Raw genomic sequence first — 25,569 nt, forward strand, 5'->3', positions numbered from 1 at the left:
CCTCTCTCTCTGCATAGCGACACATTGCCTACCACTATGAGAGAGGTGTTTGGGGATGGAGAAGGAGCAGGTGTGAGGTGCAGCCCACCACAGCCAGCGACTGACTGCACGCTGTTCAGCATTCAGTTTGCCACAGTTCAACAGCTGGTTACTGAAGCCACATTTTGCTTCTTAGCTTATCCGTAGGGTGGCCTAGCACCCCCAGTATGAGGTGGCCTCGGAATGGAGAAGGAGCACTTGTGACATGCAAACGGAAAACACGGCTGTGTGTCCTCATGAACTCTGGCACCATGTGGCTTCTGGCTCCTCCCCAAGTCCAAATGGCCAGGAAAGGTAAATGTTTTTGATCGATTCAGGACACTGTGGCAGCCACTACAGCAGAAGGAAAGACGTGGGCCGTAGTTTCCCAGCCTCCCTGCTCCTGTTCCTCACACGGAGTCTTCTCAGTCCTGCTGGGGACCTGAGGCTGACAGCTGGTGTCAGCCTGGAAGGGGAGTGAGGCGGGGTGGGGTGGAAGGAAACCTGCAGCCACGCTGGGACCCACTCTTCAGTCTCCTGGTCTTGCCCTTCAGGGCGCTCCACGGGCATCGATTCCAGTTTCTTTCACAACCCTAAAGTGTGTGCTTATGAAAAATCACGTGGCAAACTTGATGGGTAAACTGGTCAATGACCCAGCCTGAGTTTGATACAAAGTCCAGTGCAACCCAGCCAACCACCAAGGCCTGGTGTCTGGGGAAGATGCGTTGCAGGCTTTTAAATAAATAGAGAAATAGGAGCTACAAAAGAATCCAACTCTATCCTCTCCCTTCAATCTTCTCTGTGCTGAAAAATAAGAAAGAAAAACAAACAAGTTTGTTCCTAATACTTAAAGCCTTCCTGTAAAACAAACTGCTGGTGACAGTGCTGGTGCCTGTGTCCTCTGACTCAGCCGGGGCTTTCATATGTCTGGCTCCTGCAGACTCCTTTGTGTCTTCTGAACTGAATGCAAGGATGTTGGATCCTGGAGGCAGCTGTCTCTCTTCCAAGTTAAAGAATCTCCTTCCCTGGGGTCTTGCCTGCTCCAGCTCCCCACTTTTCCCTGTTAGAATCGGCTACTCTTGCTGTAGGACACGGTCCCCGAGCTCAGTGACTTAGTGGAGAAGGACCTCTCTCGCTACTCCCCCACCCAACTGCCTGGAAATCCCAGGAAGCAAAGCCCTCTCTTCAATCACAGAAAGACTACTTAGTGCTGCCTTTGAGCCTTCATTTTAATTTTCACTTAAATGCATTAAAACTCCACGATCTGTGGTCTGGCTTTTCTTTTAAGTATTCGAGGCTATTTGAGATTTAAAGAATAATCTGTCTCCTGTTCTTCTTTTCCCATTAGGATTGGTCAGACAAATCTTTTCTTTGTAAGATTTGTCTTTGCAACTTGGAGCATTCTTCTCCTAAAATGTTTTTGGAAAACATACGAAGCTGGATATGCATGCTGTCTTAGTTACTTTTCTTTCATTGCTGAGACAAAATACCTGACACCCACAGTTAAAGGGGAAAGGATTTATTTAGCTCCCAGTTTGTAGAGGTTTCAATCCATGATCAGCTGGCTCCAAGGCAGGGCGGCACATGGCAGAGGGGCAGCACAGAGGAGAAACGGTTCATGGCACCCACCTGGTAGCAAAGCAACAAGGAATCTTAACAGCGTCTTTCTGTCCCTTTTATCCAGACTACGGGGAGTAGGGCAGTCCCAGGCCAAGCAGTGGACTGGTTTAGTAATCACCCACCCTTAATCCCAGCATCACACACTCTAGATCCAGCCACCTCTGACTGCATGAGCCTTTAGGGAACATCTAGACCCACACCACAATCAGGCATATTACGTCCAGAAAGTGAGTGCAGGGCCGTTTACAGAATCACGCTTTCCTTTCCTTTCTTTCTTTTTTCTCTTTCTCTCTTTATTTCTTTTTTCTTCTCTCTTTCCTTCCTTCCTCCTTTCCTTTCTTTCTTTCTTTCTTTTTGTCATGATTGAACCAAGGGTCTCACACGTACTAGGCAAGCATCCTACCACTGAGCTACGTTCTCAGCCCTTGTGGTTTCTTATAGTGCTTAAACTACAGAAAGCTCTTATTTCTGTTAATGGCAGTGATTGCTCACTGTTTCTTTTGGTTAAGTGAAAGTTACTGAAATGGCATCAGTGATGACCAATATCCAAATAAGCATGCAGCAAAGTGCACTTACCCCAAGAACCATGGGAAGCATTCTTGAATCTTCTAAGGAATCAGAAAATCTTCTTAGTCTTGAGTTTGTTACTTGGGGTATCAGTAGGCTAATTTTCCATACTGGAATGAACATGTCAGTCATTTGAGCTTCCTGGAATTTGACTTTGAGGACAGTTGAGACTTTAAAACAAATCCATAAGCGTGTTGATGTATAAATGTCCCATTTTGAGCAGATTAAATGTTAACAGAAAAGAAATGATTTGGCTTTGAAATAGATAAGCAGATACAGATGCTTAGATGCAGTTGTTTAATTCCTTGCCAGGACAGAGCAGAAGGAGCAGTAAGGAAATGCACCCACTTAACCATCTGGACTCCAGCTTCTAGATTTTTTTTAAGAAATTTTAAACCTGAAAGCCATGAGCTCAGCTTGCAGTCAGTCTGGTTGCTCATTCATTTATTCTGTTTTCAAATGGTATTTAATGCTTGCATTGTGTGAAGTATGCTAGGGGTCTTCAGCTGACAGATCCCTGCATGGTGCACTAGCTGGTGTCCTTGCTCACTTGCTTGGTATCCGTTCTGCATAGCTGGGCTCATGCCACCCAAGTTGTTAAATATTTTGAATAATATTTCAATATTTTGAATAACATCTCTACCTTATGAAATTCTAGTGGAATAATTGTTTACAAAATGAACCAAATTTTGTCTGTTTCTCTTCTCTTCTTTCAAGAATCTCAACCCTCCTGCTACTTCTGCAATCAATTTATAAAGCAATTGGATGGTATTAGTCTGAGTCTTGGCTGTCACCTGGTCTTGGAGGCACGCACTGTCCTGGAGGTCTGTGGCCCTCAGCCTTCCCTGCTGGTTTCTCCATGGCACCCCTGTTGCCCATTTGCCCCGAGGCTGTCTGTCTTTCCACGCCCCGTGTCCTCCTTGGCATTAGTCTGCACAGGCTGCACTATGCTTTTATTTTTTACTTTTTTTTTCTGGCACCGGGGATCAAACTCAGGTCCTTGCCCTTGCGCAGCAGACAGCGAAACCACTGAGCTAAATCCCTGGCCCAAGGCTACACTATGCTGCAGTGACAAACAACTGCACACATCTCAGTGGCTTTGCCACAGTACTTATTTCTGGCTCGTGTAGTGTGAGGGTCATTAGAGGGCTCTGTTCCATGTAATCCCTTGGGAGCTCAGGCTAATGGACATGTCATCGTGTTACAGCCGTACTACCCAGGTCCATGTGCTTCTCAGCAGCCACACGTGACAAGTACATGGAGATCTGTACTTGGGCTCAGGGACACAACACTCACCATTTTTGCCAACATTTCATGGCCAGAACTAATCAAGTGGCCTTGCCTATCTGCAAGGTGCTGGGCCCTGGAACCCAGAGTCTCTGGCTCAATCAATCGCTTTGGGGCTCAGGGCAATTATCACACCACGGCGGGCAGCCTCTGGTTTCCTCAGAGATCACCGGAGGGAGCCAGTGATGCCACCAGGAGCGGAGCAGGGCCAACTCCTCCTGGGGCACAGCTTGGGGAACAAGGCAGCTCTTCACGCCTCTCATGGGTGGGCTCCCCAAGTCAGGAGTTTCTCTGTGGCTCTTTGGTGCTGTCTCCCATGCCCAGATGACTGCTGTATCTGGGAAGCAATGCCCCACTCCACAGCACATCGCCCTCATTGGCACCTCATTCTCCTCTGTCCTACCTTCCTCTCCCTTATTTTCCCAGCCCTGGGGTTCTTCTCCCAAGGAAGCAGGGACCTTAAGCCTCACCACTTTCCAGGAAACCCGGGCTAAGGTTTGAAAGTGTCCCATGTGCCGGGAAGTGTGAGAGGTCATTTTACATACGTGAACCTATTTCCCCTCTTCCACACCTGGGCCCCAGAGGTCATGGTGTGACAAGGTCACACATGAGCAAGGAGTGGAAGCCATCTTCACGAATGGCAGAAATACCTGCTGTGGATGCTCCAGGTATCGGGGAACTCACACCTTGCTGATAATGTTGCAGAATGTATGATCTGCTGGACAAAGACATAGAACAAACAAATGTCGAAACACGATAATTCCATAACGTAACCGATTCTGCGCACAGAAGTAGGGCAGTGGTGGAATAGGCAGGGGGACAGCAAGTGAAAACATCTGCAGCAGAAACAAGTTTGGTGAGTTTGAGAAAAGAGGCCCCTGATTTTGGTGATTTTCTGTCATCTGTACTCTGCTTGCACGAGGGTTTGGCTTGGCACTTTCCAAGCACAGTGTAATGCCAGCGATACTTGTGTTACTTATCTATTGCTACCCAGCAAGTTGCCCCAAGCCTGAGTGGCTTGTTTTCATGGATAATGTGGGTGAGGAATTCAGGAGCAGCCTAGCTGGGTAGGTCTTGCTTAGGTCTTCCCAGGAGGTCACGGTCACGATAGAGGCCAGGGCTGTTGTCATCTGGAGCTTAATGGGGGCTGGGGACCTAGTTCCAAGGTGACACACTTAGGTCACTGGTGAGTCCGTGTGAATTGTTGGTGTGCAGCCGCAGTCCCTGCCTAAATGGGCCCCCACAGAGGCCTGGGGTGTCCTCCAGATGGAGCAACATGTGTCGCTGGTGGCTTAACTTTGGAAGTCGCACACCATCCCTTCTGTGTTATTCTGTTGGTCAGTGTAGGAGGTAACTACTCAAGATCTAGGCTTCCGATGGTAAGGACTGGGGCCATACTGAAGACTGCTTACCACTGTGCCCGCACAAGGTAGCCAACACCCAGCTCTACCTGTTCTCTGCTCTCTTTGTTTCGCTTTTATGCACAAACACATGATCCCTACATGGAGACAAGGTGCCCCGAAGCTCCATGCCTCGTTTCTCAAGTCCAGAATAAAGAAGCTTTTTTTCCCAGTATTGTCAACAAAATTCCTGGAATTGAGTCTCATTGGCTCTGGCTGGTCTGGCTTGAACCATTTCTCAGCACATGGCTATGACTGGAATGAGGGACCATCAATGGGCCAAACCTGAATCGTGGGCTTCCATATGGGAAGCATGGGTCAAAACTCACCAGGGTCACTTGGACTGAAAGTCAGGGAGAAGCCGTGCCCTAAAGGGGCTTCATTCTACAAGCAGAATGCGTACAGGGTGGGAAGGAACAGAAAGTGCACTATATCCTGTAACTAGGATCTCTACTTCCTCTATTCACACCCGTGAAACCAGTCAAGACAATAAAAATATCTGTTAACCTCCGAAGGTTCTTTGTGATCCTTTGTAATCCCTCCCTCCTGCCCCACCCTGAGTCCTATCTTGGCCTCCTGCAACTACTGGTCTGCTTTCTGTCATTGTGGATTAGTTCCCGTTGTCTATAATTGCATATAAATGAAAGCATACACAATGTACTCCTTTTTCTTTGGCATGTTTCGCTAAGCATAATTATTTTTAGATTGATCCATGCTGTGTTGAATATCAACAGTTCATTTCTTTTCATGGATATACCACATTTGTTAATGCATTCACCTGTGGCTGGACAGATCTTTCACATGTTTTTGTTATTTTAACCCTAAAATATTTCATGGGGCTTTTTGGGGGGTTTTTTTGGTACCAGGTATTGAACTCGGGTCCTTGCGCTTGCGCAGTAGGCGGTGGAACCACTGAGCTAGATCCCCGGCCCTATATTTCACGTTTTTGATCCCATTATGAATAGTGTTTTTATTTTGATTTCTGATATTCATTGCTATTATAAAAATGTAACTGATTTTTGTATATAGATCTTGTATCCTTCAACGTTGTCAAACATATATTTGTTTAGCAACATTGTCTAGGTTCCCTTGGTATTCTACACAGATAGTCCATATTATCTATGACTAGGGATAATTTTGTTTCTTCCTTTCCAATCTGGATTCCTTGTATTTCCTTTTCTTGTTGTATTGCATTGGCTAGAACCCTACTACAACAGTGATTGCAAGTGATGAGAGAGGATGTCCTTTCCTTCCTTTTGGGAGAAAGTCTACAATCTTTGAAAGTATGAAAAGAAAGAAAAATTATTCAAATTATAAGTATAATGTTAGCTGTAGGTTTGTAGTTTCTTTTCTTATTTCTTTGTCTGATTTTAGAATCAGGGTAATGCTGGCTTCATGAACTGGGAAGTATTCCTGCATCTGATTTCTTGATTTAGTGTAGATTTAGTATTTGTCTTCCTTGAGTGTTTGACAGAATTCAGCAGTGAAGTCATCTGTTCTAGGACACTTATATGTAGGAAGAGTTTTAATTATCAATTCAATTATTTTTAGTAGATATAGGGGCATTCAGTTTATTTCTTCTGGAGTGAGTTTTATTAATTTGTGCTTTTCAGGGAATTTGTCCATTTCATTTAAATTGTTAAATTAATTGACATAATGTTGTTAATAATACCTCACTGCTATCTTTTTAGTATTGTGGAATCTGTAGCAATGCCATCTCTCTCATTTCCTAATATTGGTAATTTATGGCATTTTTCCTTCTGATCAATTTGGCTAGAGATATATTAATTTTGGTTTCATTAATTTTTCTCTGCTATTATGGGGCTTGGTTCATTACTAAAATAAAGGTTTGGTGCCATAAGTCCCTCCAAAGTGCTGTGTTATCAGAATTTCTCACTGTTTTGGTTTTCATTTTCATAAAGTTTGAAATGCATTCTATTTTGCCTTTTATTTCTTCTTTCACTCACAAGTTAGAGTGTTTCCACATCCTTGGTGCTTTAGGGCTGTTTAATTTTGTCATGGCCAGAAAATTGTCCTTGTGTAATTTGAACCATGTTAAATATATTGAGACTTATTTGGGGGCCTGTGTTACAGGTGATGCCAGTAAGTATTCTATGTGCACTTGAAAAGAAAATGCATTCTGCTGTTGGCCAGTGTGTTCATCAAAAGCAGGAAAAGTTGCTTGATTATGTTATTCAAAATTCACATATCATGACTGATTTTCTCTCTACATGTTGTATCAATCATTGTGAAAGGTTTTGAAATTGGGAATTTTTTTATTACACCTTTCAGTTCAATCAGTTTTTCCTTCATGTATTTCGAATCTCTGTTGTTAGATACATAGACATTAAGGGCTGTTATGTCGTTCTGCTGAATTGATCCCTTTATCATTAAGAAATGACTTGCACTTTTTTCTGCTCTGAAATATATTCCATCCAGCAATAATATAGTAAGTACTCGCTTTGTGCCCAGCGTACACTTCACTTAACCTTAGCAATTACCATACAGGCAAAGGGTATGGGACTCAGGCAGCTTGTTCAAGGCTGGGATTGAGCCTATCAGTCTGCCCTGCATCTGCCTTCTTACCCAGGACATTATCCATAGGAATTATTCATGGTGCACTGCTAAATTAAAATAAAGCAAGTATGATGCTTTGAGAAGGAGGTGTTTTATGTCAGAATATCAGATGAGCAGAGGCAGCTGGGGAAACAGACCTCTGACCTTGAACGCAGACCTACGTAGGAGTCCCCATGGAGGATGGCTTGCTTAGAAAGTTCCTAAAGGTCAGTCACTCAGGCCACTGCTGCTTCCTCAGAGAAGAATTTTACATGCACTTTAAAAATAAAATCTATGTTTGTAGAGTTTAACTTTACTGTGCTAAACTCTATTTCTTCGGGAAGCTATTCAGTGAGAATTATTTGCCATGAACCATTGTCTTAGACACTTCCTTGTGGCTGGGATGGAATACCTTGAATTCACAATTTAAAAGAAGAGAGGTTTGTTTTGGCTCATGGCTTCAGAAGTTTCAGGTCATGGTTGGCTCAACTGCAGAAATGGCTTGGGGGAAAGGCCTGGTGTGGAAAGAAGGGAGACCCGGAAGCTAAACCCTTCCAGGCCACAGCCCGGTGACGCTCTGGCCAGCCCCGCCTCCTAACAGCACACACAGCCAAGAACTGGGAACTGGGTCAACCCTCTGGTGAGCGCAGCGCCCTTGAGTCCGCCACCTCCCGGAAGCCCCCACCTCTGAGCGCAGGAGCTTTGACAACCAGGAAGGTAAAAAACAAACTCTTCTACCATTTGAAGCTGCTTTTGCCTTTCCCATCTTGTATGAGCTTTGTGCTTTCAAAGCATGTTTCTGTTACGTAGCTCTGGAAGAAGTATGATAGATGTGTGTTTATTTAGTTAACAGAATATTTATTCCTTTAATACAGGAAGTTAAATCAACACAAACTGAACTGCATGTTCTTAGCAGCAAAGTCACTCTCTGTTTTGACTTAGGCATTTTTTTTCCTGGTACTGGGGATCGAACTCAGGACCTTGCACTTTCGAGGCAGGTGTGGTGCCACTGAGCTAAATCCCCGGGCCTCATGCTCTTTACTTTGCACGGCCGCATTCAGTGACAGGACTTCTTACTTCCATTCTGCAAATGAAGAAACTGAGGCTCAGGCTCCAGAGCCAGTGCACGGGAGGGGGTTGCAAAATTAGGTCTTACACACAACACAATTCCTCTCTATCTCCAAGTGATGCATCTGTTATCATTTTAAAATAATTCATATTTATTAAATATAAAAGCTAAAGTATAATTTAAAAATAAAAGATTGAAACTTGTAATTTCTGACTTTCAATTGAAAGCATATTTCGGCAGAAAAGCAATGTGAGTGGAAGTTGGTGCTAGGGGTGTGGACTCTGGAAATGCCACAGCAGCTCGTGGTCGGAACACAAGTGGCTATAACCCAGGTCTAGTTTGAAGATTGGCAGCTGATTCCATTCCGAACAAACTGGGGCGCACAATCTCCTGTGATGTGTTGGCCAGCAGGTGGCAATATTGTGTTGCAGGAATGAGATGAATGATAAAATTTTTATTTCCATAGCAATTATTATATTTCAGAACAACAATGGGCTCAGATTTGATTCCTTTGGGTTCCATTTCTTCTCATGACCAAGGAGGCATAGATATTTTGGGAAGCGTCCTTAAAGTGATGTCCACAGGTCAGCTTGCTCTCCCTAGGGCCTGTGGAGAATGATGACCCTCCGGAATCCGCACCCAGGCCACAGGCCTCTGACAGGGACGTCGTGGGTTCTGACACAGGCTCCCGTCGCAGGGGTCGGAGTCACTGTGAAACGACAATGCCTGGAAGAGCAGATGTCCCCCTGTGGAGGCCACAGTGCAATTGTTTCAGCTGTGAAGTCCGCACGGAAAGGTAGAAGGCAAAGGCTGGGGTGCTGACACCCAGAGGTGAACTTCGGTAACGTACCCGTCAGGGAGCCACTGAGCTCCTTATCAGGGCTCTATTTACTCTTATTTCACACATAATGCTAATCTAGTGGTTTCCTGGTACAAAACGGATATAAAAAGCCATTTGGAAGAGGGGGAAGTTGTTAGAGGAAGTAGACTCAAGTTTGAGTCAGTTGTAAGGTTGGGAACAGAAAAATGAAAAGGGCCAAGAACCCTGAAGACTAAATAGACAGTGGCCGCAGGGGTGTGCTAGAGCCAGGGCGGTTGTGGAGCAGGCCCAAGCCGGGATGCAGCGTGTGTCAGGGTCCTGCGGCCGGGCCTGGGAGCCAAGGAGAGGTGGGATGCGAGAGGATGCCATTTCTACCAAAACGGGAAGGAGAAAGCCTTCATGCCGGGAGCAGTCGCAGAGACGCAGAATGAACTCTGCGCGGCTGGGGGCATGGGGTTCTCAGCTCCCTCTGCAGACAGCCCCAGGCCAGACCCCCGAGATATGCTTCAGGAGCACTCGGGCTCCCCGAACCTCCACTTCCTCTTCCCCGAAATGGGGATTCAAAGGCTTTGCTGAGCACTACTAGAGATGACATAGCCCAGTCCTGGCATGTGTTCATCATCATTTAAAAAGTTTTTATTTTATTTTTTAGTTGTTTTGTGGTGGGGTCTTGCTATGTATTCCAGGCTGGCCTTGATCTCACTGTGTAGCCCAGGCTGCCCTCAAACTTGCAGCGATCTTCCTGCCTCAGGCTCCTGTGTGCCACCACACAGCCAGCAAGCCTCCTTTGTTAAAGTTCCAGGTGCACCTCTGTGGCCACAGCTTCCACCACCGTCAGGATCCCCAGGACCTGGGTTTCCCCTTTCTTGACAGGTCTGGGGCACGGGGTCAGTCCCTGCCCCGGCCTCTGAGCCCCGGGCCCTGGCCAGGTGACCCCTTCATCCCGCACCCCAGGGCTCGGAGGGAGCGGAGCTGCTGGACCTGTCCGCGCCTCGGGTGGCCAGGCCTGCAGTGAGCAGTGGGCGGCGGGGGGCACTGGGCGCAGTACAGGATTGTCACTATCTGGGGGGGAGGAGCCAGCGGGGTCGGAGGTCCCCCAGACACACCCCCTTCCCAGCCTGGCCCCTCAGCACCCCTGAGCACTGCCGTCTCTGCTCCCCACACTGTTTCAGGGATTCCAGGGGGAAGGGTGCACACAGCGGGTGCCTAATAAAGGCAGCATCTTGTATCTCTCCCCTTTCCAGCTCACCCCTGAACCCCCGTGTCTGCCCGCATTTCACCCAGGCCTCTGCAGTCGGGACACAAACCCGGGTGGGTGCCAGGAGCAGCGGGGGTCCCCAAGAGCAAAGTGGGGCAGGCCGAGGTCAGGGTGCACAGGGACTGGGCCAGGCTGCACAGAGGGGCCCGGGAGGAGGCCTCGCCAATCGCACTGGCTCCGTGGAGTAGCGGAGACTGTAAAGGAGTCTGGCTGTGTGATCTGCAGGCAGAGCCATCCAGGGTCAGGCCTCACAGGCGGCCCTGAGGAGTCCTGGCGGGAGGGCACGGAGCTCCTCCTGCTCTTTCCTGGACACACGAATCCCATCCAGGAGGATGGGCCTCGGGCTTGACCCTTCCCCAAGGCCTCGCCTCTTCCTGCTCTCAGAGTCGGGTCCAGCGGCGGATTCTGGGGAGACGCAACCTCCACATGGCCAGCCCCACAGTGGGCAGCCGCCGGCCCCACACACCCCCTCTGTAGGGGAGGGGCGGGGCTCAGGGCGCATGGTCAGCAGCGCCTCCTGTCTCCGCCCTGTCAAGCCCAAAGCCCCTCCATAGACGAATACTTTGTACAGCCGCCCTTTACAAGGCTGAAATAAGAGTCCTGGGTAATAATCTAGCTATGTGCCTAAGTTCAAAAAGCCAACACAGTGCCACAACTTATAATATGGAGAAAAAATTAAAAAGGTAGCAACTTAGAGCACAATGATGTGGACTGCGGCACTCAGGGGTGGTTTTGCTAGAAGATGACTGGGAAGATCAGGTGCTTGGTCCCCAGCCTGATGCCCAGAGCTGTAAATGTGACCCTCCAACACCGGACTGAACTTCCGATGAGACTGCATAAAGCTCGCTCCAGGCTCTCCCAACCTGCGTGGTATTGGTGTGCTGAGAAATTCAGTGTTAATGAAGTCATGTGAAAAGTGGGTTGTTCTATGTAAAACGGAGGACATTTCTGGGCTGGAAGTCTACCAGCAGGTTGTCCGTGTGCATGAAAGGCCGGTGGGACATCCCCACGCACACAGGAGCTCGGACTTTGTCCTCCAGCAGGACTATCTCCAAAGTGCAGGGTCCTGCAGCCCTGCCCACTCTCCAGCCAGTGGCGTCCCTCGTCCTAGGACAGCAGGGCCACCTCTGAAAGGCCCGGTGGAAGGCCCCACAGGGGACCAGGATGCCTCTGTCCCAGAGCAGCAGGTCCCTCTTACCACTCCAAGGAGCACTGAACTTGTGCAGACTTCTCTGAAAGATTGCTGAAAATATTCTGAAGCTTTAAAGTACCTGCAGATGTTGGTTCTCTGATGTAAATCCTGATGACTGTTAGCGGGTTACACTGATGGGCAACATGAGTTTTGGCCTGTGACCTTCTAGGATTCATAATCGGAGGACCTGCTAGTTGTGCCGCATATGCGGACGTTTACTCACGTGTAAATGGGTACAACTGCTGAGGCCAAAGGCAAAGGCAAAGCACCGTCAGGTCTTTTAGAGAATCGGTAGCCTCTGGGGTCACCAGAGGAGTGGGCAGCCTGATGTTCTCTAACCCTAAAGCCCAAGTACTTGTAGTAGATCCTAGCTTTGTTTACTGGGTTTCTCTATATACAAGTATCTTCACATTTGCATCGCTGATCACCCACATCCTCAGTAGGTTTATATACTTCAGGATTTTGAAAACCCCTTAAATATTCCACTCTTTGGACCAGAATGATGAGATCACTTGCAACCAGGCGCTCCTAAACTGGCCACTAGGGGGCCACCTTTACCCGGCTTTGCTCTCCAGCAAGCGACTCCCGGAAGCAGGAAGTCGTAACTGAGGTGGAGGACCCTCACTGCTTCCTGGGTTAATACTGATTTGTGGGTTTGTATGGTGGCAGTCAAGGCCCATTCATCAAGATGCTACCCGCCTCGACCCTGCGACCCTCAGGACTCCCACGGTCTACTGTACACTGCCCACTACCATCTGTCTACACAGTCATATTTCCCAAAAGCTGAAAAAAGAGCATAAAAATCCTTTTTGTCTAGTTTGCTTGGGCCCTTGTCCTAGACCGTCTTTCCCATGTGTTTCTGTCTGACAGAAGTTTCCTCCTGCTCCCAGGCCTCTTGCTGGGTCTGCCTAGGACCCTTGATCCCGCATACCAGCATCGGACGCCCAGCCAGGAGACTCAGGAATCCCAGTGTGGGTTCATCGTGTACTTTTCTACACTCATCTCTCATGGGCATAAATCCCACCACAGCACTTCCTTCACTCTGTCACAGTGGTGTCCACTGACGCCACAAGGCTGGAGCTCCTGGAGAGCGGGATGATGTGTTGGTTTGTTTGTTTTGTGGCTCTGATCCTCAGCAAGGTAAATGTCACAGAGAATACGTGCTCACTTCTGTTGACTGTATTAATAAATTAGCATTTTTAGAGTTAAAGGAAAAATCATCGACTCAAGAAATCATCATAGGTCCAGAGAGGTGAAATGGCTCAACTAAAACTAGAGTAGATAGTCATGGTACAATAAAGACTAAGGCAATCCTAGAAACTCATGATGACAAACATCATTTCCTCATCTTGTCCAGAGCACAAGAACATTTTTTCTTACATGAGAAACTCAGGCTGCCATGCACTCAGAGGCAAGCACTCCAACCGCATCATAGCCAGCCCTCAACAAATTTGCTGAATGAATCAATGAATAAACAGATCAATAAGTGAATGACCTACTTCTTTGTATTTAAATTCCCCAATGGGAAGCAGACACACGTACAGAAGTGCACACAAATTGTAAGTAAAGCCACCAAATTCTCACAAAATGAACACACTGAACTACCACATGTCAAGAAATAATACCAGTTCTCCATACCCTCTCCAACCCTCTCCCAGTAACTACCTTTTCCCTCCTCTCCAAAAAGAACCACTTCCCTCACTTTTATCACCATAGTTCTGTTTTGCCTAAATAATCTCTGTGTAAGTGGAATAATACAGTAGGATTTCTTTGTGTCTGGCTTCTCTTACCTAACATCATGTTTGGGAGACTCAATTATGTCATGGTATATTAGCCGTAGTTTGTTATTTCAATTGCTCTGTAGGATTTCACTATATGGTTACACTACATTCATCCAATCACCTCCTTACCCTGGGTTCTTTCTGGTTTAGGGCTGTTATCAGTGACTCTGCCTATGAACATTCTTGTCCATGGATTTTGGTGCACATGAACATGTATTTTCCTCTAGAATATTCATGAGAATAGACTTGCCATGGCATAGGGTATGCATATATCTAATTGAACAGATAGTGCTGAACCATTGTCCAGAGTAGTTCCACCAGCATACACCCTCATGACCGAGTGTGAGCATCACTATTCGTTCACCTGATCATCGACATCTGGTATTGTCAGTCTTTTTAACTTCATTGATTCCAACAAACATGTCACCACAATCTTTCTTTGTCTTCTGTCTATTACTAGTGAATTGGTTTACTGACCATTTGAATATCACTTTTTCGGTGGAGTATCTGCTCATGCCTTTCACCTAGCTTTCTTTACGTTTTTTACTGATTCATAGGAACTCTTTGCATATGCTGGACACTCTGTTGTAAGTACCTTCTGCTATTTATGACCCTTTTCACTCTCCTCTGCTGTCTTTTAAAAAATGTAGAAAATTTCAACAGCTACCTATGCTCATTGTCTGGCTTTATTTTAGGCCAATCTTTTCTCATACATCCCTTCGCCTGTTTCCTCACCCTCTCTCCTATCCCCACTCCCACAGCTACAGAATGTTTTGTAGCAAATCCAGGGCATTGCATTCTTTCATGTGGAAATATTTTAATATCAACAAGAATTCCTTGGTGTCTACCAGCAAATGCCAGTTTGTTTTCATCTTTACTTGATCACAGTGTTTTCTCTGTCATGATTACTCTGAGAATAGAAACAGTGTTTGCATTTCCATTGTTATGACTTCAAGGTCAGGAACTTTTCTGTAATGTCTATTCTGCTATTAGCTCCATCTGATGAAAATTTTATTTTAGGTACTGCATTCTTATTTCTAAAATTTCCATTTATTTTATAAGTATCTCCTATTGCTTTCCTCAGTACGCTTATGCTACTCTTTGCATCCTTGAGCCTATGGAACATATACAAATGGCTACTTTAATATCCCCATCTGCTACATTCATCCTCTCTGTCATTTCTGGATCTATTTCTACTTAATACTCTTCTCCTGGCTCTGGATCATATTTTTCTGCTTTTTCATAAGTCTGCTATTTTTCACTGGATGTTGGACATTTTGAGTCATGTGGAAAGATTTTCTATATTTCTTTAGAGAATGCTACACTGAGTTAGAGCAGGTAGCTCAGTTACTTGGAAGTCTGTTTAATTCTTTATTATTTATGAGCACATTGGGAGTCATTTAGAACAGCCTTTGCAGCTATTCTAGCCCCTTGTATAAAATATGCATCTTCTTCTCCCTCTAACGAATGGTCATGTATTCAACAAGACCTGTCCACTCTTGTTGGTGGGAATTTGAACATGCCTTGGACCAGCATGAGCTCTGGGAATGTTTTAGCCTACACTAACCACATCAAAGCTTGAAGAAGACATATTTGGTTTTATCATTTTCTTTTCTAAAAGTAAGATAAATCTTATATCATATAGTCCATTGTCTGTATTGCCACAGTTTATCCATTTCCCTACTACACAATATGTCGGTTGATTACAAGTTTTATCAGTTGTGAACAAAGCTGCAATAGATATTCATGCACACATTTTTATGTGGACACAAGTTTTTAACTCCTTTGGCTAAATACCTAGGAGTGCAATTGCTAGATTGCACAAGAAGCATAAGTTTGGTTTTGTAAGAAGCTGTCAGCCTGGATTCCCCAGTGGCTGAACCGTGTTGTGTTCCCAGCAGCAGTGAACGGGAGTTCCTGATACTCCACATCCTCACCAGCGTTTAGCGCTGTCTGTGTGCTGGACTCGGGACACTTGGCTGTCCATCTCATCGGTGTTTGCCTTACGGTTCTGAGCCTTGGGTGTTGCTATGCTACCACTCTGAAATTGCATTTTAGTTTTGTGCATCTATAGTCTTTTAGTCAATGTCGAAATTTCTGTTGCATTTGGGATTTATTTTTATATTTATAAGGAATGGGGAAGGATCATACTTTATGTTTTTTTCCGTACAGCCAGGCAGTTTTCCCACAATTTATTGACTGATCTAACTTGTCCAACTGGCTTGAAATGCTACCTCTGTAAGACACTAAGTAAACTTATGTATTTGACATTCTTTGTGGATTCTCTTTTCCATTTCATTGAATCACCAGGGGAAATGGGACGTTATGTATTCATGGCCTTTGGTATCGATTAGGGCCACTCCTACTACGTATTCTTTCTCTCAACCACCAGGACTATCTTACATTTATCCCTTTGAATTCTAGCATTCCAAAATACTAATTTATTGAGGTGACATAAAATGTAAGGACCGATCACTGTGGTTTGCCCCCCACCAAAACTCCTCCTGAGACTTGGTCTCCAGTGACAGGGTTGGAGGGTTCTGGGGCCTTCAAGAGACATTTGGTGTCATGAAGGACCTACTCTCAAGAGTGGGTACACATTTGTCATAGAAGACTGAGTTAATTTTTCTGGACGTTGCCTCTGGACTGGGTTATCATAAAGCGAATTCAGCTTTCTCGCTTAGTGTATTGCATCTTGTCTCGCCATGTGAGGCCACCACTATGAGACCCTTACCAGAAGCTGATCCTGACATCGTGTTCTCGGACTTCCAGAGCTAAGAGCCACATACACCTCTTTTCTTTATAAAGAATCCCGCCTTTGGCGTTCTTTATAGCAACACAAAATGGACTAAAACACTTGCTTAGACATATTTGGTTTTATCATTTTCTTTTCTAAAAGTAAGATAAATCTCATATTGCTTAATCACTTACATTTCTGCTATGTAGATTTTCCATATTGTCTTATTTAATTCTTTGTAATTTCTTTTACTTGCTATGGTAAATGAGATATTTCTTTTGTTGTTTCCTAGCTGGGGTTTTTTGATTATATTAAAATTATTGTGTGCTTTAATTTAACAAATTACCTTTGGACTCTGTCTTTGTTCCCAAAACTTTGAGCTTTCTAAATGTATGATGACATTATCAGTAATTCACAATGTTGCCTTCTTTCTGATATTTACACTTCTCATTTCCTTCCCTAACTGCATTGGATGGGGCACCCAGAACTCTGTTAGGTGACAAAGTGCGGGCCCCTGTCTCACTCCTGGTTTTAATGTTATCCTTCTCTGGTGTGAGACGGCATGGAATTGAGTCAGAGAATGTTTGCTTTGTTTCCAGGCCATGCTGAAAAGCTAAACACGTCCAGCAGTTCTGCACAGGGTCTGGTTGCCTCACTTTGTTTACTCAGTGTGTGTGTGTGTGTGTGTGTGCGCGCGCGCGCGCGCGCGCCAGGGGGGAATGTACACAGACGATTGGAGTCTCTAGAAATGCATGATTGAAAAGAGTAGCTCCTTGTATTAGTCACTTCCTTGTCACTGGGATAAAATACCTAACACACACAACTTGGGAAGAAGTTTGTTTTGGCTCACAGTTGCAGTGGAGTAAGTCCGTGGTCAACTGGCTCCAGGGTAGAAATGGCATGGCTAAAGGTGAAGGAGAGCTGTTCTTCCATTTCCAGTGATACAACTTTAGTTATTAATGATAACCTATTTGTCTTTTGTACCTTGTGTATGTTTATTCAAATAGTCCATCTTCCAAGTACACTTTGAGGTTCTGGAATCCAAACATATACCTCTCTCCACACCCAATCCCAGCATGAAATCTTGCATTCATTAAACCCATAACAAGCAATGAACTGAGGCCAATTACGGGAAAGCCCTTGGAAATTAGGAAAGAATGTTTTATCTAAGACACACAAGTTATTTTGTGTGTGTGTGTGTGTGTGTGGTAGTGGGAGTAGAAGCCTGGACCTTCGCCCCGAGCTACATCATTAGCCTTTTTTATATTTTTATTTTGACACAGGCTCTCACCAAGTTGCTAAGTTTTCTGGGCTGGGCTCAAACTTGCAATCCTCTGCCTCAGCCTCCCAGAGTGCCGGGGGTGCTGGGATGGCGGTGTGCACCACCACTCCCAGTTTACATGCCGTTAATAACACTGGAGATGTTTGCTTTACTCATCTCAGTGTTGTTTCCAGGGTCAAAGGGGACAACGGATAAGGCTGCACTCTGGGTGTGTGCACCATGACTAGGGCGGCCTTTCTGTTCCCATACCACATTGTAACCAAGACCTCTCCAAGGATAGGAACCAAATCTTATTTATCCTTGAGTGCCTGGCACCCACGCCAGGTCGTGGCGTGTTATGAGTAGTCAATCAATGTTTGTGGAACTAAACACAAGTACAATCAACAAACTGTCTTGATAGGAGGCCAGTGTGCTCTTGGTCTGAGGGTGACATGAAAAGCAGCTCTCAGTCTAAACTTCCACAATGGGCGACCACCAAAAAGATGACCTGGCTCTGGGGCCCGTGCCCAAGGCCTGGCAGTTTCCGGCTCTGGCTTCTAATGCTTCCCCTGGGGATGAATCACACCATGCTTGGGCCATCTCTCCTGCTGTTATGTGCTATTAAGTTGTTTTATCCTTCGGTCTTTTTCACTAGGATCTCTTTTTTCAGGTCATTTCCTAATCATGGGTGAGCAGCTTGAGGGTAGTCCGGTAGTACTGTGTTTTTAAAAGTATGCTGTGTTTGCCCACAAAATGTTACCCAGTCATGACTCACACCCATCTAAAATTCTTCTACTCTTCTACTCCTGGACTGACCTCTTAACTTTCTTGGCTAAAGTCTCTAAATCTGTAAATTCCAGAATCTCTTTGTTCCCCTCTTGGTGTTCCTGGACCACTTCCTGATGCCAAATTGGCATCTATGGAGGGAAAGCCCAGAGAAGGTGCCCACCCTCGCTGGGAAGATGGGGACGCGTTTAGCAGTTCGTTCTCCATTCGGTCCAAGACAAGGCCTTCCACTCCGTGGGTATCAGGAGGGACAGAGGGTTTCCTTGCAGAGGGGCTCGAGGAACAGAGAACTGGACATGGGATGCAACAGTAAGGAAATAGCAATGAAGTTTTAATCAGGTTTTAACCAGTACATTCACACTGGTGCCAAGGAAAATGGTCCCAGCACCAAAGGTGTTGGGTTTAAGAATTTAAGGCTGGGCATGGTGGTGTACACCTGTAATCCCAGCACTCGGAGGCTGAGGAAGGAGGGTTGCCATGAGTCTGAGGGCAGCCTGGGCTACATAATGAGTTCAAGGCCAGCCTAAACTATGAAGTGAGACCCTGTCTCAAAACAAGAATTTAAAATGTTGCTCCAGGGTCTGCTTGGCTTCCCATTGGGTCTCTCAGAGCATGATTGACAATGTGATTGATAGCTGGTCTGCTGCACATGTCCTTTCCCATAATTCACTCTGTTGTAATTGGACATCTGAGATGCAGTCAATATGCATGATCCTTCAATGATCTCCAGGTGAAGAAAGGTTACTGCGTCCATGGCAGGGTTCGGCACGCATGCGCCTTATCTCTACTCCTGGCGTGGGCCTGAGGACAAAGTCAGGGGCTTGGCCCGGCGTGGCCCTGGTTCCGGCGAGTGAGGGGGAGCAGTCCTGGGGCCCCCTGGTGCTGCCTATATTAGCTTTGCCACATCATGTGATAGGGAGAAGCACACTAAAATCCAAGGTGGTCACTGAATTACTCTGAGACAGCAGCACCTGTGCACTCAGAGTACATCAGGGTTTTAAAGTGAGAGCGCAATTTGGGTATCTTAAAAGCACATCCACCAATTTTGCCCTGCTCAGGTAAAGAGCTTGTTTGAAAACTATATTCTGGTTTTTTCAGCTTTCATTTTTATTAGTCCATGTTTGCAGTGTACAATGATTACATTCATGGCCGAGTTGGTGCATGCACAGAACACCTCCTAACTCTTTCTGTGCTCCCTCCCGCTCCTGCCTCCCTCTTCTCCATCGCTTGGTCCTCTTCCCTTTTGCAGCCCTGTCTCCCTGTTTCTGATCCTCTATCTTTTATTTTGCTCTTTATTTATACTTTGGGTTTTTCACGTCCGAGTGACAGGGTGTCTGTGGGATCATTTTCTCTATTTTTCTCAATTTGAAATGTTTGATAACTTAGAAGGGTGGGTTTAAAAAGAAGCAAGAAGAGAAAAAGAGAGGTTTGCCTTTGGATGTGGTAAGGTCTGCCTCGGGCAGACGGCACAACTGAGTTCCTGCACCTGAAAACCTTCTTCCCAGGGACCCTGGGGCACGAGAGACGGGTGACATCAAGTGCCAGGCTGCAGGCTTGGTGTCCTCTCTCCTACCGTCCTGTCCACACCGACAGCCTCACAAGGCGCAGGTCGTGTTCTTGGTGACCCCTTCTGGAGCAGCCATGGGACCAGGCCTGTTGGCGGCACATTAATACTTGACTAACAAATATCACCACCCGAGACCATAATGACCTTTTATCCCTTCTGTGACTTTTTCGAAGAGTTCCACCCCCAGTCTTACACCTTGTCTTTCAGTATGCTTTGTTTGATTATTTCCTCGTGATTAGATTTGGGCTGAATGTTTTTGAAGAATGTGACTTAGGAGGTGGCATGTTCCTCTCATTGCATCCAGTCAGGGTCCCCTAAATTCTATTTGTCCCTTTATTGATGATGCTGTATTTATCTCTTAGGTTGCCATGGTAGCTACTGGATTTGTTCATTGTAAAGGTGGCTTTTCCTTTAATAATTAACGAATAATCGAGGAGGTTACTGTTGGTGTCCTACCCCAGCGGCATGTCATGCAATGGCTCTAACCTCTATTGATGATGTTTGTGTGGGTTGCACAGTGGTTGTCACATGCTCTGGCTTCTCTTTTTCTGATTTCCCATTCCCCGTATTCCCAGTTTCCAGGTGACTCTCCTTGGGGGTCAGCAGCCCTGAGCCCCTGTCTTCCAAATCTGGGTTCACTTGCCATTTTGTCTCCTGAGTCACCCACTCTCTTGTCTGCACCCCCGTTTCGCCTGGCTGGTGTATGCTGCCTCGGAGCTTAGCATTGCTCATTTTATATCCCTAATACCGCTCTGACCTGCCTGGCCTCACCCATGCCCCTTGTGAATGGTCCTTCCAGTTTGCCACAGACACAGCCAGCTGTAGGAAAGAGGATTTGGGAGGCCCTATCTAGCTTTTATGCTTTCAAAACAATTTTCTTAACTTGCATTCACAGTAAATAATACACACACGCGCACACACACACACACACACACACACACACACCACCTTCCTATTTGTGAGACATTCTGTTTCTATCGCATTGTGTTTCTTACTGCTAATTAACCTACCTGATTTCATAAGCTCAAATCCCTAGCGGCCCTGTACTTTGAAAAGCACTGTGTTAGAGCTTAATGCACCAGTGTGGCTCACTGACCCCTCCTGTGAATACCCAGGACTCCCTGGATGACCATTCCGTCCTGCCTCATCTGAGTTTTAATTAGGAGCCCTAGGGCTAGCAGGGCCTTGACATCTCCAGCCTCACTGTCCATCTGGTACTTGAACCCTTCACCCTCATCCCTGCAGGTTGACCTCAGTAATGCAGAAGGTGCCCCTTCCCAGCCATGCACTCCTTCTGCTGGTGCCTTTGATCTGGGCCAAGGTCATCTCATAGGTATGGTCCTCAGGCCACGGAGGACAAGCCAACTCTCTCTTCCCTGTGCCCGTGATGGAGTCTCCCTTAGGCCTTTGCTCCTCCCCTCTCCAGTTCTACCCTGGACCCTTCTGTCAGTGCTACATGGTTTCTGCGACTGTGTTAGTTACTTTTCTCTCATTGCTGAGACAAATACCCAACACCCAAAGTTAAAGCGGGGAGAGGTTTATTTAGCTCACAGTTTGTAGAGGTTTCAGTCCATAATCGGCTGGCTCCCAGGCCGGGTGGCAGACAAGCATCACAGAGGAGAAACAGTTCACTGCACTCAGAAGACAGCAAAAGCAACAAGGGAGTTTAACAGCGTCTTTCTGCCCCTTTTATCTTTCCAGACCACTTAGGGCGGGCAGGGCTCACAGCCTTCTTCCTCCTGGCCTTGAGCCTAGCAGTGCACCATGAATCAGTTCCAAGGTCACACACTCTAGAAGCAGCCACCTCTGAAAAAGCCTGTGACCACATGAGGCTTTGGGAGGCCTCTAGACACAGCCGTCGCAGAGACTTTTAAGATCACTCTGCTTAGGGCAATTTTTTAATTTCCTTCTAAACCTGTATTGACACATGATTCTAGGTCCCGGGATTTTTCTTACATGGCTATCCAATTTCTTGGTTTATGTCTTGCCTGTCTTACTCAGTTACAGCCTTTACATATAACGGCTGCAGTTTGTAAGATGCAACTCGAAGCAAGTGTGCACCCAATGGTTGTATTTGCTGGAGAAGACACTGGGGCAAATCACACCGAAGACTTCCAAGGTGGAGGCTGACCTCATAGTGGCCCTCGCTCAGCAGGCCCCAGGCTTGGGGCAGTGCTCAGCTGTCTGATCTGAATTTCTTGACAATGTGCCCCTTACGCCTGTGTTTCGGACGTGAAATTGATGGGAAAGTGGGCCATGTATGGGATCAGAGGGGAAACACAGAAGAAAGGAAAAAGCTTTCTAGTTTAGTGCATTTAATACCACCTTTGTTCCTGCTTTTTGAGCAAGGGAGCCCGCTTTTCATTTCTCATTAGGCCCTGTAATCATGCAGCCAGTCTGGTGGAAGTTTTTACTTCTTAACCCAAGTAGTAAATGAACAGGTGTGTACTTTATTTTCCTTAAGCAGGTCTCATGTTTCATACTCTTCTGAAGGTATGATATTTTTTATATGAAAAGGGAAAAGGAAAGGAAAAAAGTCCAGAACTGGTTTCAGAGCACAGAAAAAGAATAATAAAGATTTACTTCATGATTTGTTCCTCCAAACAATTTATGCAAAGCTCGCTGTGCACGACAGCATAAATGATCTCTTACTGATAATGAAAGTGTATCTTATTATTTGGCCATAATGTCTGCGGTGGATACAGATGAACACGGTGTCCTTGGCCAACAGTGTACTCCGCCTGTCGACTTCAGATAAAGTTGAAGATTATGTTCTTTGCTTTTAACTGATCACTGCCTTTTCCTTTGCTCTGCTTACCACTGAGTAAGACTCTAGATTTATTTTTCAGAATTCAGACATGAGGAGAACTGATTCATCTTTTGATCTAAATTAAGCCAGAATGATTAAAGTCACAGAAAAGAAAACTAAATTAGCCTTCAAGCCATGCTCTGCGTAATGGCTTCTGGCATGGTCACATGGTGGACATAATTAAGGGCACTCATGAGCTACATTTTCCGTGATGCTGGTTTTCTATTTTCTCTGGGAGGAAGAGTGGAACAAAGAGTCATTGAGGCAATAAAAGAAGACACCATAGTCCATGTTATGGCTTAGATCTAAAACATCCCCCAAAAGTCTCACATTTGGAGTGTGGCCCTGGTCGGAGGGGAAGGTCACTGGGGTGTGACCTGGCAGGGTGCATTCTCATCTCCAGTTCCTCCCTTCTCTCCTTGCTTCCTGGCTTTCCTTCTGTGCCTGCCAAGCCACACACAGCCTTTGTCTACCATGGCCTTTCACCATGCCACTTCTGCCTTGGAGCCAGGTTACCATGGACTGACCTCTCTGAAACTGTGAGCCAAAAGAAACCTCTCCTTGTTTGAGTTGTAGGTGTTGAGTATTTTGTCCCAGTGACGGGACAGTGACTAATGCAGTCCATGAGATTTCTCATGTCTCTCAAATGCTTTCCTGCTTGGCTAAGTCAGAAGTGAGCCTGGCCCATGCACCTTCCTTTAACAGGAAGAGAAGATGTGGCACTTGCCCACAGTCTCCAGGGAGCCAGTTCTCCAGTCCCACTGGAGCCAGCTTGCTAGAATTCAATTTGCACATCTCTTCCCACTCCATGGTGAGTAACTTCATGCTGATAGCCTGAAATTGGCCCTGCTGGGATTTATTTGCACTCATGGAGCTAATGAGCACAAAGCCCTTCTTTTGGGAGAGCCCATTATTAAACATTTACCAGCACCCCACTGGGTGAATCCTTGACAATGAGACCAGTGCCCCTGGGAGATGAGGAGCAGCAAGCCCTAGGAAGATCAGGATTCACCTGTTGATGCTGCAGGAAAAAATCCGACACAAGGACCATGCCAGTGGGTACTATTCTGGAAAACACAAATTTCAAACCTCACTGACCTTGCAAGCTAAGGGTGAACTGGACTTATCAAATATCTCTTCCATTTTCCACCTGGTTATGGTGGGAAAGGGGTCTGGGCTCTCACAAGTACTGCAAAGATGTCTGAGGGAATTCCAAAGTCAAAATGTGTCCCTGAGGATCTTTCTATTGATATGTGATCATTCCTGGTCCTTGTATGTGGAAACATCAAAGAAGATATAGGGAATTAGGTAAAATTTCATTTGCAAAAAGTAAAAGAAAATGTTAACCAGAATTTATATAGCAGAAAATGATTGCATAGCATTTTTCTCTGTCTCTATCCTGCTGTGATTGTGTGTGTGCCATTTCCCACTGAATACTGCAGATGTTCACACATCCAAGTAGGATGTGTGTGTGGGGACCATTTTGAACAACAACATTGTCATCCGTGATGAGCTGGTGGAAGGAAGATGTGCTGGCTGAAGACAGATGTGTTGGGGAAATCTGGGACTAATGTGTATTGGACAGCACATACTTCGTGGTTGTTACCTCTGCTGTTTCGAAGTCTAAGTCTGCTGCTCCCGCTTCAGCTAACATTATCTAAACTGAACAGAGAGTATGATGGATCGAATCCACTTAGCAGGGAGATGAAGACAAAGGAATACCCAGAAATGTGTTCTTTTAAGTACTTTTGTCTCAGAAGAAATGAAATAATTTCATTTTCTCCTGCAAGACTAATATCCAGTTCCTAGGCTCATTAAATTGTCATTTTTTACATTCAGAATAGACATTTGTGGACATACTAGGTTTTTTTATTTTTTATTGTAATTTTTTGGTTTTTGGTACCAGGGATCGAACTCAGGACCTTGCAATTGCAAGGCAGGCGTGGTGCCACTGAGCTAAATCCCCAGACCTTATCAGTTTTAGTCATACTAAACCTTATGATCTTTTAAGAAGTCATATAAACTGACTTCAGAAATGTCTCGAGACTCATTTTTATTTCTGTGTAAACCTATGTGGAGAAGAGTCAGGCAGCAGCTGGGGAAGTGTGAGGCACGACAGCAGGTGATTAAATGTGTGCTGAGTGTTTGAGGAGGTGTTTTAGGTTCGGTCAACATTTAGACAACTGCTATCTTCACAGACTCCCGCTAACATTCACCTCTGGAGAAGAAGGCTCCTAATCCCAGGACTTATTAAATGCGAAATGCCTTGTTGAACAAGAGATTGAGCCTGAAAATGTCGTCAGCTCTGAAATGTCAGCAGCTTCTGAAGTTCTCGGGCCCATGTTGATTTGTGCTCTCTCGAGCCCATGGGTTGGTGAGGATGAGAAAGAACATGGAGTCTCCCAGAGTGACGGGGAGGAACCCATCTTAATTAAGTCACAAGCTTTCTCTGTGTGCTGGCTTGACACAGAGAAGACTTTGTTGGTCCTGTAGAACAAGAACAAAAAGCCCTTTGTGACCGTGCCGGGTGGAATCCATGGCTGGGAAGCGCCAACTGGAGAGAAATGCTCTCGGAGAGGCCCTGAGTGCTCCAGGCTGTCTCCATCCATCTGTGCTCCACCCGTAAGAAGCTGCTGCAGTTTGAATACCCAGAAGGTTCGAGTCCTGGTCCCCAGGGTGGCAGTGCTGAGGTGGCAGAAGCTTGCAGAGCTGGATCCTAGCGAAAGGCAAGGTGGTCATGGGGGCTGTGCCTGCAGGAGGGACTGGTGCACTTCTTGAGGGAACCTGGTTAGTTCTGGTGAAAGCAGGTTGTCCCTCCCCATCTCTCCTGCTTCCTGTCTT

General features: G+C 46.0%; 1 long non-coding RNA gene across 2 annotated transcripts in view; it reads left to right on the top strand.

The window, feature by feature from the left end:
* The window catches only part of LOC106009857 (uncharacterized), a 60,276-nt gene that overhangs the window by 2,359 nt on the left and 32,348 nt on the right, over positions 1 to 25,569 (top strand). The window contains exon 2 of one of the 2 annotated variants that reach the window (XR_001183840.3): positions 1 to 25,569. This exon is cut by the window's right edge and continues 11,575 nt beyond it. This is a non-coding gene — a long non-coding RNA (uncharacterized LOC106009857). The other variant, XR_015442948.1, reaches the window with a different exon arrangement.

Source organism: Heterocephalus glaber, unplaced genomic scaffold, assembly GCF_053883595.1.
Source record: "Heterocephalus glaber isolate CG9 unplaced genomic scaffold, H.glaber_assembly_v1.0 deba00001556, whole genome shotgun sequence".
Classification (NCBI taxonomy): Eukaryota; Metazoa; Chordata; class Mammalia; order Rodentia; family Bathyergidae; genus Heterocephalus; species Heterocephalus glaber.